This window comes from Corvus kubaryi, unplaced genomic scaffold (genome assembly GCF_017639235.1).
Source record: "Corvus kubaryi isolate FWS band 111438036 unplaced genomic scaffold, C.kubaryi_AGA036_p1.0 137, whole genome shotgun sequence".
NCBI lineage: Eukaryota > Metazoa > Chordata > Aves > Passeriformes > Corvidae > Corvus > Corvus kubaryi.
The window spans coordinates 2,985,395-3,000,340 of record NW_024580671.1 but is presented as its reverse complement, the minus strand read 5'-3'; positions in this window follow the sequence as shown (position 1 = coordinate 3,000,340).

Sequence of the window (14,946 nt, the reverse complement as noted above, 5' to 3'; positions counted from 1 at the left end):
GTTTCTTGTCACCTTCAGCTCTCCAGAAACTTGTAAGGCTGCCAGAATTGTATTTCTATAACAGAACATTGTGGACAATGAGATTATTGGACTAATTTTATTTTTTCTTAATTGGTTTGCTTTCCCTCAAATGAAACACTTAAACTGTTGTAGTTGTATCAAGAACAGATCTTGAAACTAGAGCACATAACCTCGAATATTAAGGGGTTATAGGAAGCTCAGGTAGATTATGCTTTGAAAACAACAGACCTAATCACAAATTCTCAGGGCACATGAACTTTTCACAAACTGTGCAAGGCTTAGTTTGCCAGCTCAGGTGTGTTCATCCTGTTCCTGGAACTGTCTCAAGTTTATTTCTCCACTTTCTGCTGTAGTTGTCTGTGTGCAATATGAACTGTGCTCTGCCACTTAAATCTGAGAAGTTGGTCTTGGCAAACTCAAGGGTTGTAATTTTACATTTAGGTAAGGTATAAAGGTACAAAACATTGCAGAGGTTTCCTGGTTTTCCCATTTCTATATGAAATCACACTGAAGAAGCAATGGTCTTAAAACATTCATCAACTTTCAAATCATCTTTCAGAGTGATGATTGCGTGAATATTACTCCTTATAAACTGCAAAGTAGACAGCTTTAAAGAGTTATTATACTATGGCCATGATCACTTGGAACTCATTTTGGAAACAGTGTGATGAATGCTTCTCACGAATGATCATGTTCTCAAGAGCTGCTATATTCACAACTGCCAAAAGTAGCAACATAAAAATGTGTTCACCTTTAAATTGTTATTACATTTGTAGTAAAACATAAGTGTCTTGCATCTTAATCACAATATCTTAAAGCAAAATTAAAGGGCTCTTCACCACCCATTCAAAGAAGAAATCATGAGCAAGGTTGCAGAAACCCATTTTCTTCACTGTTTAAAATACTTTTAACACATTTCAGTAACATTTCCTGCATGAAGTCAGGGTAGAAGGGGGTTTTTTATTTTGGTTTTAACTTCTATCTTTGTTTTTTTGCTTATTATTTTGGTTTGCATTGGTTTGTTGGTTGTGCTCTTTTTTTTTTTCCTTACTATACATAAAATTTAACACTACAATTAGAAAATGCCCCTTTCTAAAGTGCATAAATACTGAAATATCTTAGAAATATGCCAGTAGGTGGTTAAGTACAGGGAAGGTATTATGCAAATGTGATAGATATCGTTCTCAGCTGTTGCAAGTTCATAATTTCACGATTTTGAAGGAGCCAGCAAATTACCTATTTACATGAATTAGGAGTTATATATATCACAGATGTTCTATATAACAATTTTAACAGTATTATAGCAATATTAGATACAGTCTACTAATTGCTGGCAGTTTAGCCAATCTGTTAATTATAACAGTAATTCTTAACTCCACATAGATACTGGTTGCCACTGTGTTCAATCTTAACCTTTGAAAAGGGGGGAAAATATCAGCACCATCTACATGGACCAAAATTGTGTGTGCAGTCAACCTACTTCTTGGCTTACACAAGAATACATTTGTTGATCACTGTCATACTTAGAATTGCTGAGGAAAAAATAGTGCTAAGAGTTGCAATCACCCTAAGTGATAGGTAAGCCTGAGTAGTCCTAAAACTGCTCTAGTTGTTGATAAGTTTTGAATTCAGAATCTAAGATCCCATGTTAGGAAAGTTTGCACTAACTTGGGAGTTTGTTGTCGTATCTTTCCTTTTGCCAAGATTTTTTAAATGAAAGTCAATTTTCTGTCTCAGTACACTAAAACAACAAAACCCTGATTTATTTCCCTGAAATGGGATTTTGGCATTAAAACAAAGCTGATAAGATTAAGTGTTTCTCCAGATGATGGGCACAAAGATAAATAAAAACAATAAATAACATAAACAGTTCAAGCTTTCTTGAAGAATATACCAAAAGAGATGATGTTGCTAAAAAAAAACTTTTCTTAAGACTTCAAAAACATTGAGCAAACTGCAGTTTTTCCAAGTAATCACTTCTAGAAATCAGCTCCCAGGGTAAAAAATAAAATGCTGAAAGATAATATACAGTGAATATGCTGGGAAAAATTAATGTATTGAGTGATCAAATGAAGACTAGCAATTACATGCAAGAGTGCATTTCTTACAGTTATAGAGGAAAAAAAATTGGAAAGTATTAGTCAGGAAGTGAAACAGAAAACCAGAAGAAACAAGGAGTGAAACAGAGTACAACCACAAGATTAATTTAAAATATAAACATTTCTTGGATTCCTGAGTGTAAGCATATTTCAAACCCAAATGTCCTGACATCTCTTAAAATTCTGCTATCTTGGATGAGTTTCATTTCACATATGTATAGTAGTTAACGAATAACATTTAGAATGCTAATGGTATACTAATGGATTCTACTGGAAGTATGTTGACCTTATTTGAAGAACAATTAAATAGTTGATAAGTGAATTGCATACTATGTGATATCAAATTACTTTCTGCATATGTAAGGATAGTTAAAGAATGTTTATCATATCACTTTCCTTCATATTGATCTAGCTCAAAGTGAAGCATTTAGAAAAAACAGAAATGTTATTCAGTGAGCAAATAATTGGTAGACTTCTAGTTCTGGTGGTCTTTTGTAGTTTGTTTTCTCATTGGAAACTGAAGAAAAATAGGGAAGAGAAAAAAAAACAAAAGGACAAACAAACCCAACCCCCAAAAGCAAGCAAGCAAGCAAAACCCTCCCCAAAACCCCATCTAATTTGGGCTTAGCTGTACTCTAATATCAGCAAATTGAAGGAAATGCATATGAGCAAGAGGAACAAGTGAAGATTAAATTTCTGCCCATGCTGTTATTTAACTAGATATGTCACAGGTTTGTAGGTTCATATAGTTTTCCTACTGCAATAAAACACATACAACACAAAGAAAATATATTACCAGGAAAAAAAGTGTATTGTGACATTCCCTTTTTGTTTTTCCCAATAGATTAATGAACTGTTACTGAGGTAGTGATCTCTACTAGGTTAGGAAAATATTTAACTACTGAACTACTGCAACTGTTCAGTTTAAGTATCATATGAGTTTTTAGTCATTTTACTCAAGAAAAACCCAAGTGGTGTATATGCAAGTTAAGATGATTTCTACAGTCAAGAAATAAGTGGTGTAGTATTCATAACAGTTTCCAAATGGAAAAAATAATCCTACATTGACCAAAAGGATTTTGGTTTTTTCCTCAAATGTAGCAAATATTCCTTTTTTTAAAGTCACATAATTCAATTTCTGTTTTACAAGCAAAATTGAGTTTCATTTCAATTTCTGAAGGAATAGTGTTCAGTGGAATATTGTTCCAAGAAATCCACCGATTTTCAATTGCATGCTTTCTGAATACATCACCTATTAACTCTGTGGGCTGCCAATATCAAAACCATTCCAGGACTCTGGCTCAGAAGCCAGAAGCTTCAGGCTTACTGTCCCCAAATGCCTGGTTTCCATTCCTAATGTCAAATTGTACTTGGTACCACTGAATCTAGAGATCGGAAAATCCTTGTGGGAATCCAAGAGTCCCTTGTCAGTAGTGCTCAGACATTTCAACCCTAACTAGAAATTTAGGGGTTCTCTCTTAAAAATCATAGAACAAAGCCTAAGAATTTACATTTTGAGGTGGTTTCATTAAGAATATTTCTATGCAAACCAGTTTGAATTACTGTTTAATGAAATGGTTGCCTTCCATAATTCACTTTTATTAAAAATAGGTCAGTTCTTTTCCCTTTTAAATAACTTTTTAATTTCCCATGCAATGAAAATTTTGAGTTATATTGTTTCTGGTCTGAATGCATAAACAGATTTATTTGCAAACAGTGAAGTGTGTAACAAAGTAGAGTCTTTACTACTGGTAAAGTTGAATGACAGCTTTAACAAGAATAAAAATCTTCTCAAATACTTAGCAATCAAATAATTCGATTTCAATGTACTTACAGGATCAAGAGACTTCACTAGGTGTGAACAAATTGAAGTTTTGCCCCCTAAACCTGTAAATTTTCCTTCAAAATTTGTTGTCAACATCAGGTCAAATTTGATTCTTTTATTGGAGCTAGCACATAAAACTAGTCATTTCTCTGAGGACAGACTTTGATCAATCTAAAAAACCTTAAACTTGACATTCTGTGACAAGAAAAGGAAAAAATAAAAAATGTATTTTTTAAAATGTGTTATAGATTCATAGAGACGTTCATGAGTGTTTCAGAGGCTTAGATACAGCTTTGGTCTTCAAGTAAGAGGTGTTTTATGTTTTAGAAATCTGCAATCAGCTCACACTTGATGGATCAATGGAAAAGCATCAGAAAAGGCTGATGGAGCAACAGACAGAATTTATATAAGCCTACAGTTCATTAACTTGGAAATTGTATTTTAGCTGAATTAATGGAAGAAGGAAGCAAGGTATTAATAAATGTATGTACATGCATTGCAACCTTTGTTCGACCAAAATAAACCCCCCAAAATATAACACTGAATTTTTAACTGGTTCTGCACTAGGGGAAAGCCAGTGTCTTCTGTGCTGCCAGGAAAGGAGAGATAGAATCCATCAGTCATTAAAATGGAGGACATATAGCACAGGGGCTGTCTGGAGATGAAATTGGATTTCTCTGTCTGGACTCTTCAGATTCCTTTTCATTCCACAAAGCAAATTGCTTTGCCATAACTTTGTATTAAACAGGAAAGGATTCATCTTGCATAGGTAGTGCTGAAAGCTTATTAAGAACTGTAGAGTGCATCTGCCACTGAAACCTATACATTGGAAAACCAGCTCTTGTAAAATGCTGGATTCATTTTTCAAATATTTTATACAGGTTTAACTCTGCTCATTTACAGCTCCTTTATTTTCCCTGCCGTGGAATTCTTTGCACTATTGCTTTTAAATTTTTTATTTCTTTCACTTTTTCTATTTTATTGACAGCTGCTATATTTTTACTGCAGGAAAAAAAGACAGTAACTGCAAATTACTGTTTTTAAAATAGAATATTGCAAAAGAACTTGAAGCTATTTCAAGCCTGCTTTTTGCTATACAGTTATCTAATAAACAGAACCCCCCTAGCATTATACATAATTGCACTGTCATTTTATCTATTCAAGGGTAACAGCTGACACATTATTAATAACAATTACTACCGTATACATGAGTTCAAAATGAAAGATAATATATCCATTAAGGATCTTTATCAGGTAGAAGTGCTCACATTATTTTCTCTTCAGCTCTTTTTCTAAAATAATTTATCAATGTCTTCCTTTTTTCTCACTATAAGGGCTATCATTGTTGTTATTCTTTACTAATTCTGTGCTCCAACTGGGTTGTCTTTGAGCATGTTAATTTCAAGAGGTGATAAAATATTTTATTGCTTCTTAACTCAAGATCTCAAGATGTTTCCTAGAGTTCACCTGTGGTATGCAGGAAGAAAAGAAGAACTCTGTAATGACGTTTAGTACAGATAATCAAAATACGTGGCTTTCGAAAGATAATTCCTGTGTGGGCAGTTCAAGAGAATATTTTTTTCACTGAAAACAGATTCTGCGCTCTTTTTAAAGCATGAAAAGACATATAAAGCTCATAATTTAAAATCTAGGAAAATTTAGATTTTATGCCACTAAGATATCTTGAAAATACGAACATATTCTGTGTATGTGTTTAATTACCTTGTAAAAATAAAATATATATTTTGATACTATAGGATTTTTTTTTTGTAGAAATCACTCATAATGCTGAAATTTGTCTTTTTCTTATTCTAAAATGTATTTCAAAATGTCTAAGGATGAAAATATCTCCAAGAAGTAAGTATTTTAATATTTTCTTCAATTGAATCTTTTCAACAGATACTATTCATCCACTTAAAAGTATAAATTTTTAATATTTCCAGTGAGCAGACAGTAAGAAACAAAAGAGTATCTTTTTTTCCTTCCTGAGTGATGATCCAGCTCTTATCTGACCTAATACAAAACTGTGAGAAGAAAGACTTCATATTTTTTATCTTTGATCATATCTCACCACTATAATTTACAGTCCCACCACCTGTGACCTGAAGTCTTTATTTTGACTTCAGATTTTCTTCTATACTAGCAGTTAAAATATTAAGGAAGACTGAGGTGAGAATTACCCTCAGAAAACCAAATGTAGAAAGTCTCTATCTGGTTGATAGTTCCCAGTAAGGCATTACGGTTTGTAGCCTGACACTATTTCAGCCTCTAATCCACTTTCATGTGTGTCAGATTTATTTTGTTTAGTCCTTGTTTTTACCTTTAACCCATTTATTACCTTGTTATAATTCAAGTACCTTGTAGAAGTTGAAGAACACCTCTAAAATGCTCTTACCTTATCAGCTGGATTTGAAATCTTGTTAAAGAACAGCACCATCTTTTTAAGAACTCTTTTCTATGGGGCTCAAGATGCCCTGATGATTCCAGCTGGAGTGAGGTTGTTTACACCCATCCTGCCAAACATCAGGCAATCAACAGCCCATCACTGAAACAGGCCATGCAGCAGAAATGTGCTCAGCTGCTGCTTCCTACCAACTTCCTGCTGCTTAGGGCATGCCACAGCCAAAGACAACCAGCATGAAAATAATTAAATCTGAGTATGTGATGAGGCCCATGAGAAAGCTGGAGACAACATGGCATGAGCCCTACTCAAAAAGCACCTGGGGTAAGAGACAGAAAGAAGAAAAAAAGGTTTAAGAAGAGCTGTCAGGCCATTAAGTTTCATTATTAAAGACCTAATGTATAATGTACCTTTATGCCATCTGCATTTTCTGAACTAATAATATCTAAATAAAGTGAAAATTCTATTCCAGAGTTCAATAAAGGGCCATGCTGAAAAACAAAGGCTTTACTGTATTTCACAGAAAAGTCACGTATTTTTACACCAAATCTGTCCTGACATATATGACATATATGTCATAACATATACAGAATAACTGCAAAGAGAGATAATATCTCCTATTAAACCAAAAAATATAGCTAGAGGAAACAGACACACAAACAGGACACATAAGCCTTTCTACTGAATGAAGTGTAGACAACAAAAAAATGTATGTTGGAACATAGTGAGCAACTGCTTCTGCCAACACACCAGAGTATGTACAGTGGCCTGGGACCACTGACAGTCCCCTGGCTTGCAATCAGAACACAGTGGAGGTATTTGCTCTGATCTACAGACAGGAAAGTGCTTCCAGTTGCTGTATTTATATGTGGCCTCTGTGCAAGAAACTGTGCAATTTGCGACTACAACCTGACAATATTTTTCTATTTTATATTTACATTAAAGGTAGATAGAGGAATTTTCGCTGTATATGAAGACTGTTTAGGACTATCAGCACTAGTAGTACCGATGATATGATAATGTCTTTTCTTACATAGATGTAATTGATGGATAAATCACACTCCTTCAACATGCATCATGGTCCACAGTCTTCCCCAGTTTTATACATCATTCTGGATAGAATTTCACTGCTCTCAGCAGTTGTGTGTGGCAGTCATGGAGAGTATAGAAACATCTCTATGGGAGACTCCAGAGCCAACAGAAAAAACGGTGACTCGAAGAGGACCCATCTTCTTTGGGAACCCTGTATGTGTCGTAAGGAGTTAAAGGACTATCCAAAACATCTGGTACAAGCAGAATTCACTGCCTCTATGCCCTTAAAAGACAATCACACGAGCTACTACAATGTCTCCCCTTTACTATCTGAGGGACATGTTACAGAGGCCTAACTCCTGTCCAAAATCTCTGTGGATGGGAGCCTCTTCTATCATGGCTTTATCTTTTCTAGATGGTAAACTTGGTTTTCAAGTACATTTCAGAGAATTTCCATGGCTTTGGACAGAGGCCAATTTGGCAAGAGATTTCTGCAGATCTAATACAAAGTGAAAAAATATCAGCTCTTTGAGGTCATTGCCAGCTGGCTGAACTGGTAACAACCTTTTGGTCACAGGAGAAAACATCCTGGAGCCGGGTGGGTTGAGATCAGAAGGGCATAAAGGCCATCTTACACATCCCTTCCTAAGGTGCAGTTTGTAGACCTGAGAAAAATGTAGCTGACAGCTAAGAAATTCATCAGCTAAAAGATTCTTACCATTTCAGCCAAAGTGAGGCCACATTTCTGGGAGGGCTGTGAGAATCCCATTGCAATATTTTATTGACATAATTTACAAGGTGCCTTCACAGCAAGTGCAGCCTAAGGATGACGACTCAGCTTGGGACAGATGTGAGAGTCCTGGAAACAAAGAGCTATTCCAGAAAAGAAAGGCATGTGGAATATTCCTAGCATATGCTTCATGAAACTACAAGGTCTACATGTTTGTTTCAGTGGTGGGTAAATGAGGAAAATAAAGTGGGAAGGGTGGGAAAGAAAAATGGAGCTCTGCAAAGATGCTAAAACGAAGCCTTAGGCAAAGAAACCTGGGAGTCCTTGTTGCCATTCTTGTTCTTTTCTCAACATGCTTACATACCATCTGTCCTCGAGGAAATTTTTTATCTTAATTTCAACAAGTTAATGGAAATACTAACCACAGAGATGGTACTGGAGAAGGGAAGCAGACTGTAAGGCATATTTCTGGCTGAGTAGATGTCAATACTGTCACTCTCCTGAGAGAGTGAACTGAAGTCTGTACTAAACGCTCTGCTAAAGTCATCTTGCTGAATTGCAAATGTTCAACAACCCTAAGTTATGCCCTGGAGAAAGAGTAGTTAATTTACTCAATTAATTCTTAGCAATTATTCTAGAATCTGTCCACCTTTCAAAGACATTGGTAACTAAGCACATGAATGAAGCATAGGTAAGATCTTTTGTGAGACTTACAATTAAAAAAACCTATGTTTTTATGGTTTTTATGTTGTTTAATTTTATGTGTTATCTATTTTGGAAAAAAATCTAGTATTAGAAAAAATTGTAGAGTATTTGAATCTCCAGGGTTAGTGTTACTGGTATGGTACTACTGCTTCCACCTGTGTGTCATGTGGTACTGGTCAAGTTATCAATCACCTAGCTGATATGTTATTTCTATATTATTTCCACTCCCTTCTTGGCCACAGCTTCCTTATACACTTAGTTTTTCTTCACACACCAAAACTCTAGCAACATTTTATACACCACTGGCAGGACACTTCATACTATTTTTTTTTTCCTGCAAAATAATTGTACCAGAAAATGTACGTATTTTAATGTAATTAATTGGCTGCTAACAGAAGAAGAATTTTTGTAAAAGGATGACAAAGAATCTGTCAAACAGATCTTTCTGATATGCAAATTAATATGAACGTGTTAGAAATAAGTATGCATATTGGTAAGAAAAATAATAAGCGGCATTTTTATCTGATAAAAACTTGAACAAACAATGGGCTGAATGAAATTTCTCCTAGTGAATTGAACTTCAAAGAGTTTATGGTGAGTAAGAACTATTTCATGACTGACTAATTAACAAGAACTGAGAGTGAAAATATATAATTGTTCTAAGAATAATCCTGCTGGGAAACTTTCAATTAACTAAGCCTTGCAAAATGGGCTTTTCTAATTGATAGTGGGTAGGCTGAATCTTGTATGAGGCATTATTTTTAAGTGGTATTGTCTAGGAGTGAAGCAATTTATGGAGTGCTCAACTGAAATTATATAGATCTGTCTTTTGCACAGGGGAACAACAGATCCAAAGATATCTTATCTGACTGAACTTTTTAGAGCATAACCTGATAGAATATTTAAAGCAGCTATAATATAAATAGCATTAGAGATACCCAGAAATTTTTAAAGGAAAAAATTTTATGAGGTCCAGTGATCCTGAAACAAAAAGGATTTGAGTACTTTCAGCAAGGCAAGATACAAACAGTATTGATAGCTCACTTGTGTAAGAAAAGATGACTTGTGTAAAGATAGATGAGCATCACACCAGGAGAGGGGAGGGACAGCAGATCATGTTACTTATTTCTGAATGTTGGATATTGACCATAATAATCTGAGCATTACACCCCATCACCTATATGTTTGCACAGAATGCAGCCAGAAGGTTTGGCTTGTGTGTGTTTATAAAATTGACAACGTTTTTTTGCAGGGCTTTTTTTCCCCCAAGGTGTGTGTGTGTGGAAAACAACTTCCAGATTTTCCAGCAGCCTAAAACACAGCATGTTTATAACCTTCTTTTAATAAAGACATCTGGGAACTTGAATATACTACTCAGCTGGAAAGCATTCTCCCTAAGCCAAAGCTGTATCTACCAATGAGAAGCATCCAGTCCGATATCACAGACCATACAAAGGAATGTCTGCCGGTGCACTGGTCTACTATTCAAGTCCTTTTGTGCTGGTCTTTCTTATAGTTCAGAAGATTTTTTTATTGGCTTGTGTGATGTCAGTTTTCCAAAACATTTTTGACATTCAATATAAGGACCGTATACAAATAATATTTTCAGTCATAATATTTTCAGCAGACGACCGAAATATTTTTCTAACCAGAGAGGTACTAATTGGCAGAGGGTGTTCTGTCCTTGCAGATATAGGTCCCAAGCAAGATAATTTGGTGGCAAGACCTCTGGAAATTCATAGACAAATGTAGTTGAACTAAAATACAGAGTAACAGTTTTGAAATCCATTAAAACACTTTAACACTCAGGATGGCAGAAGTAAAATGTGAGATTTTTCTATTCACTGATTAAGAACTTAGATCACTTTAACCTTATCAGAGTTGAGAGAAATACATACCACACTGGTCATGTTAATTAGTGAAAAACTCAGGTTTTCAGTTTAGTAATTGTAACACCGCTTTGATGGTGACTTACTTTTATTTGAACCCTCTCTTCTTAGTTGTTACCTGCTCACATGAAAGAGAAATGTGACAAGAAATTGTAAAAAAATATTAAAATCTTCATGTATAAGATATATTATGGACCTGGATAAAATTTCTTTCTTTATTTTATTTCTAGTTCTGGTGTTTCATTTAAAGTTTGGATTTAAATTATTTTGCATAAAAATGTAAAAATTTCATTTAATGAATTTAATCTCATTTAATGAGATTTAATGTCAGAATGTCAGACTGAAATGGTCCATACAAAATGGAGCTTTTTTGACTAGTTTTGAAATCAGTAGATGAGAAAAATCAAAAAACTCATTTATTTAAAGTGATTAATGCAGAATGTTCAGAACAGACTTTCTAAACTCATGAGATAAAACCTGTGTTCTGGGATTGAAATCTTTTTGCTACTTCCCCCTGTCCCTCCTGACGGCTGATAACATTATCTTCCTTGTCACTAGTTTTCATAGCCTGTATATATTTTCTGATTCCTTCTTTCTGTTATCTCAAATACAAGGTCCATGTCCATATCTTACACTACAATGTTTTTAAGAGCAGGCCTCCTTATTTTTATACACATTTCTAAAAATTTGTCCAGTAGAGAGGTTTAATCTAGATGAGATGACCAGATGAATGTGTTAGAGTGGTAGCAAATACTTTGGTGTCATTCAGGCTTTTAAAAAGTCAGAAATCAAACTCAGACAGTGTAAAGGTGGAGCAATAGTGTTGCACAAAACCACCAGACTCTCTTCTGACGGCACTAAGAAACTCAGTTTCAAAGATGCCAAACCTAGTAAAACTGCATTCTTTTGCTTGGTAATCCAGGCTGTAACTATTACAGCATTATAAACTGCTTTGAACTCTTACTGAGTTGGAGTCTTTTAAAGGTCTACATTTCTAAAGGGCAAAGAGATAAAGTTTCCATTAGCCAGTCATGAACTTCTGAGATTTCAAAGTAAGAAAACAAGGCTTAAGATCAACTTTTGTCTACAACAACAATCTTTTTACACAAATCGTAGGGTTCTTTTTCAATCTGGTGTGGAAATATGTGCAGGTAAAAAAATTAGTCATCTTGTAACTATGCAAGAGAATATTTATAGAGACTAGGGTTCTATTTTGTTTTACATCACATCTGGATTGCCACTCATGAATTAACATATCTAGTATATTTCATTCTTTTAACAGATACAAATGGTCTGTAATTTCTTGACTCAAAGCATACTAAAATCAATGACAGTTTTAAATAAAAGCAGGGGATTTTACCCACTTATCTTTTGATAAGAGGTCATTCGACTCACTTATTAAGAAATACATTGACTACATGAGGTGATAAATCCTAAAAATATCTAGATAAGATATAGATGCCTTATTCAAGTTGGAATTTTTAAGAAGTTGAAAGTTCATATCATACACAGTGAAATTCTAGATTCCAGATCATCCTTTGATTCGGAAGAACTGGGACATGAGTTCTATGTTAGGAATAGAGTGAGAGCAATCCTTCCATTCTACTCTGAAAGTCCTGTATAAACCAGAAAGTTCAAAATGAGTGGCAAAAAATCCCCCATTCAAAACCAACAACTCCATTTTTATTTTTAAGAAAATGCAATAATATTTTTAAAATTAGGGTGGCAGTTGGTCATATTGTGTCTTGAGTTTGAAGCAAAGTGGCATCTGATTGGGCAGGACTTCTTTTGGCAATGGTGAATTGCCAAAAATTTTTTCAGTTGTATATGTGATCATAGAAACACATTTTTCTGGCTTTAAGCAGCAGAACAGCAATTGCAATTATGAATGCTGTTTCTGCTTCAAGGTCTTAAGGAGGCTGGGATCTAGGAGGTACTCAAAGACGGAAAGCAGTGGTGATTCTCCACCTCATTTCTAGTTGATTCAGTGCAAGGATTTGGTAATATCTTCCTTCATTTCTTTTCTAGTGACCCTACCCCTGTGCATTTCTATTTGCTTGAGAAATTGCCAGATGCAATGTTTTTCTTAATTTTTTCTAGTCCTAGGAAAAACATGATTCATGATTCACTCTTTTCTCTTCCCATCATATATCTTTTAACAGACCCTTGATCTATTCAAGATCTCCTATGACCTTCTATTTATCTTTTTTTTTTTACCCGTTTCTCTCAGTCATTAAGATATTCATTCTTAGAAATTTGATCACCAGAAATCTTCTCTGTGTTGCTTTTGGACCACTGTCTTTTACATTTATTAACTATAACTAATGGGAAAAAAACTTCTTGATTTTGGACCACATTTGCTCTTTCTTTGGCTTTGTCCATTTTGTTGCTTTCAAAGAAAGCAAAATATTCATTTTGTTCCTTTCATGCAGAAGAAAAGGCGAGAAAAAGGGAGGCACTCTAAACCTTCAGATGACTTCACAAAAAAAGTGCCAACTTTTGAAAGAAAGGATCTAAAACATTTTTGGAACACAATCTATGGCAGAATATTTAATGGAAAATGCTGAGAATTATCACTCAAAGGAAGTTCTGGTGATCCTGAAAATTACAGATTAATAATATTACCAAACACTGACAAGGTGCATGGCAAATTAGCAATAAATGACCAATAAAAACTGCAATTTATATTAGAGATTTTTTCCTTAAGGCAATCATATCTATTGCTTGTGCACATGATATTTGTAGAGATGATTTTTCCACATAGTCAAAAGAATTGTAATCACATTAAAGAGAAACATTAGCAATTACTGCAGGGAGGAAACTGAGAAGACATAGAATTTTGTTATGCACACTGTTTAAATATATGTTTATTTTGTTATGCACAAAAAATGCTATAGGATCACCTAAATTATATTATGAAACTACTAACTCTTTGCTAGTCACTCTAATAATTACTGGTAAGGCCAGTGTTAGTTAATAATTTCTGTGTGAGGAAAGAGTACATTTGGAAGAACCTAAGGAAGAAGAGCAAAGAAACCTCCTTTAATACCGTGTCCTTCCTTTGTGTAACAATGACTCTTCACATCGCATGCCTTTAGCCCCAGTATGAAGAGTCCTCACTTTTTTTCTCATTTACAGAATTAATATAAAGGTTGTATATAGTGATCATATTATACCATAGTTTCAATTATACCATAGTTTCTTAATATGCTGGCTTCAGCAGTGGAGAAAAGTTAGAGACATTCTGGACCCTTCCCTTCTGGACATGAATTTCCACATCTGCTTTACATTCCACCAGGACGTTTTCATAGCTGTTTAAAGTAGATTGCTGAAATTATCTGCATTAAAAGCAGTCCTAAGGGATAGTTAGCATATAATAGAAATGCTATAGGATCCAGATAGCTTGTAATTCAAGGATTTAAAGTCTGTGCATAGTTTTCCTAAATCACCATAGCAATCATCTTCTCTTTACGATTTTTATAATATTCAGTTGCTCCTTTCCTAACTGCATATTAGAATATGGTGTTCTGAATTCAGTGGAAAAGCATCATAGAGCAGAAGTCATCCCCCAAAAGCAGCAGTAGGTTAGCTCAAAATTAGCTGGTGTTTTACACAGAGATAATCTCCTGACTTCTATGTAGCAGGAGGAAAGCAGGACGAGGTTTTGTTCAGGTAGTTGAGCCAATGCATTTCACAAGCCTAGCACTAAGGATTAGACTAATCCCCTGACTGCCCTAGAAGGTGTTCCTCAGTGTTAACAGCAGTGGGATAGCACACAGACAGTGAGTCTGCCACTGCACCACAGCTCACAGGCTCAGGGTGTTGCTGAAATTCTTGAAAACTCTGCCTTGCATTCTTGTCTACTTGGGTGGCTACATGGCTACAGTTTGCACAAATATTTTGGCTTGTTCATTCAGTCTACCTATAGAAGCTCACTATTACTCCCTATTAAACTGAGAAATGTAGTTATCTTCTGTACACAGCTGCCACAGCTAATTCCGTAGGGACTTAGTTTTCCCTAAGGACCTTTTCCTCCATTCAGTTGCTAAGTACTCTGCTACAGTGTGACTTTAGGATAAGGCAAGTGTTAATGCTCCTTCTAAGGTGTTCTGATTACATTTCTTGTTCTTTTAAAAACAAAGATGAATACAGCATCTAAAAAGCACAGAAAGCTTTACTGGATTAGAAGCTTTGGCTTTATTTGTGTGTATGTGCAGTCTTAAATGACTGAAATTGGGCTTCAA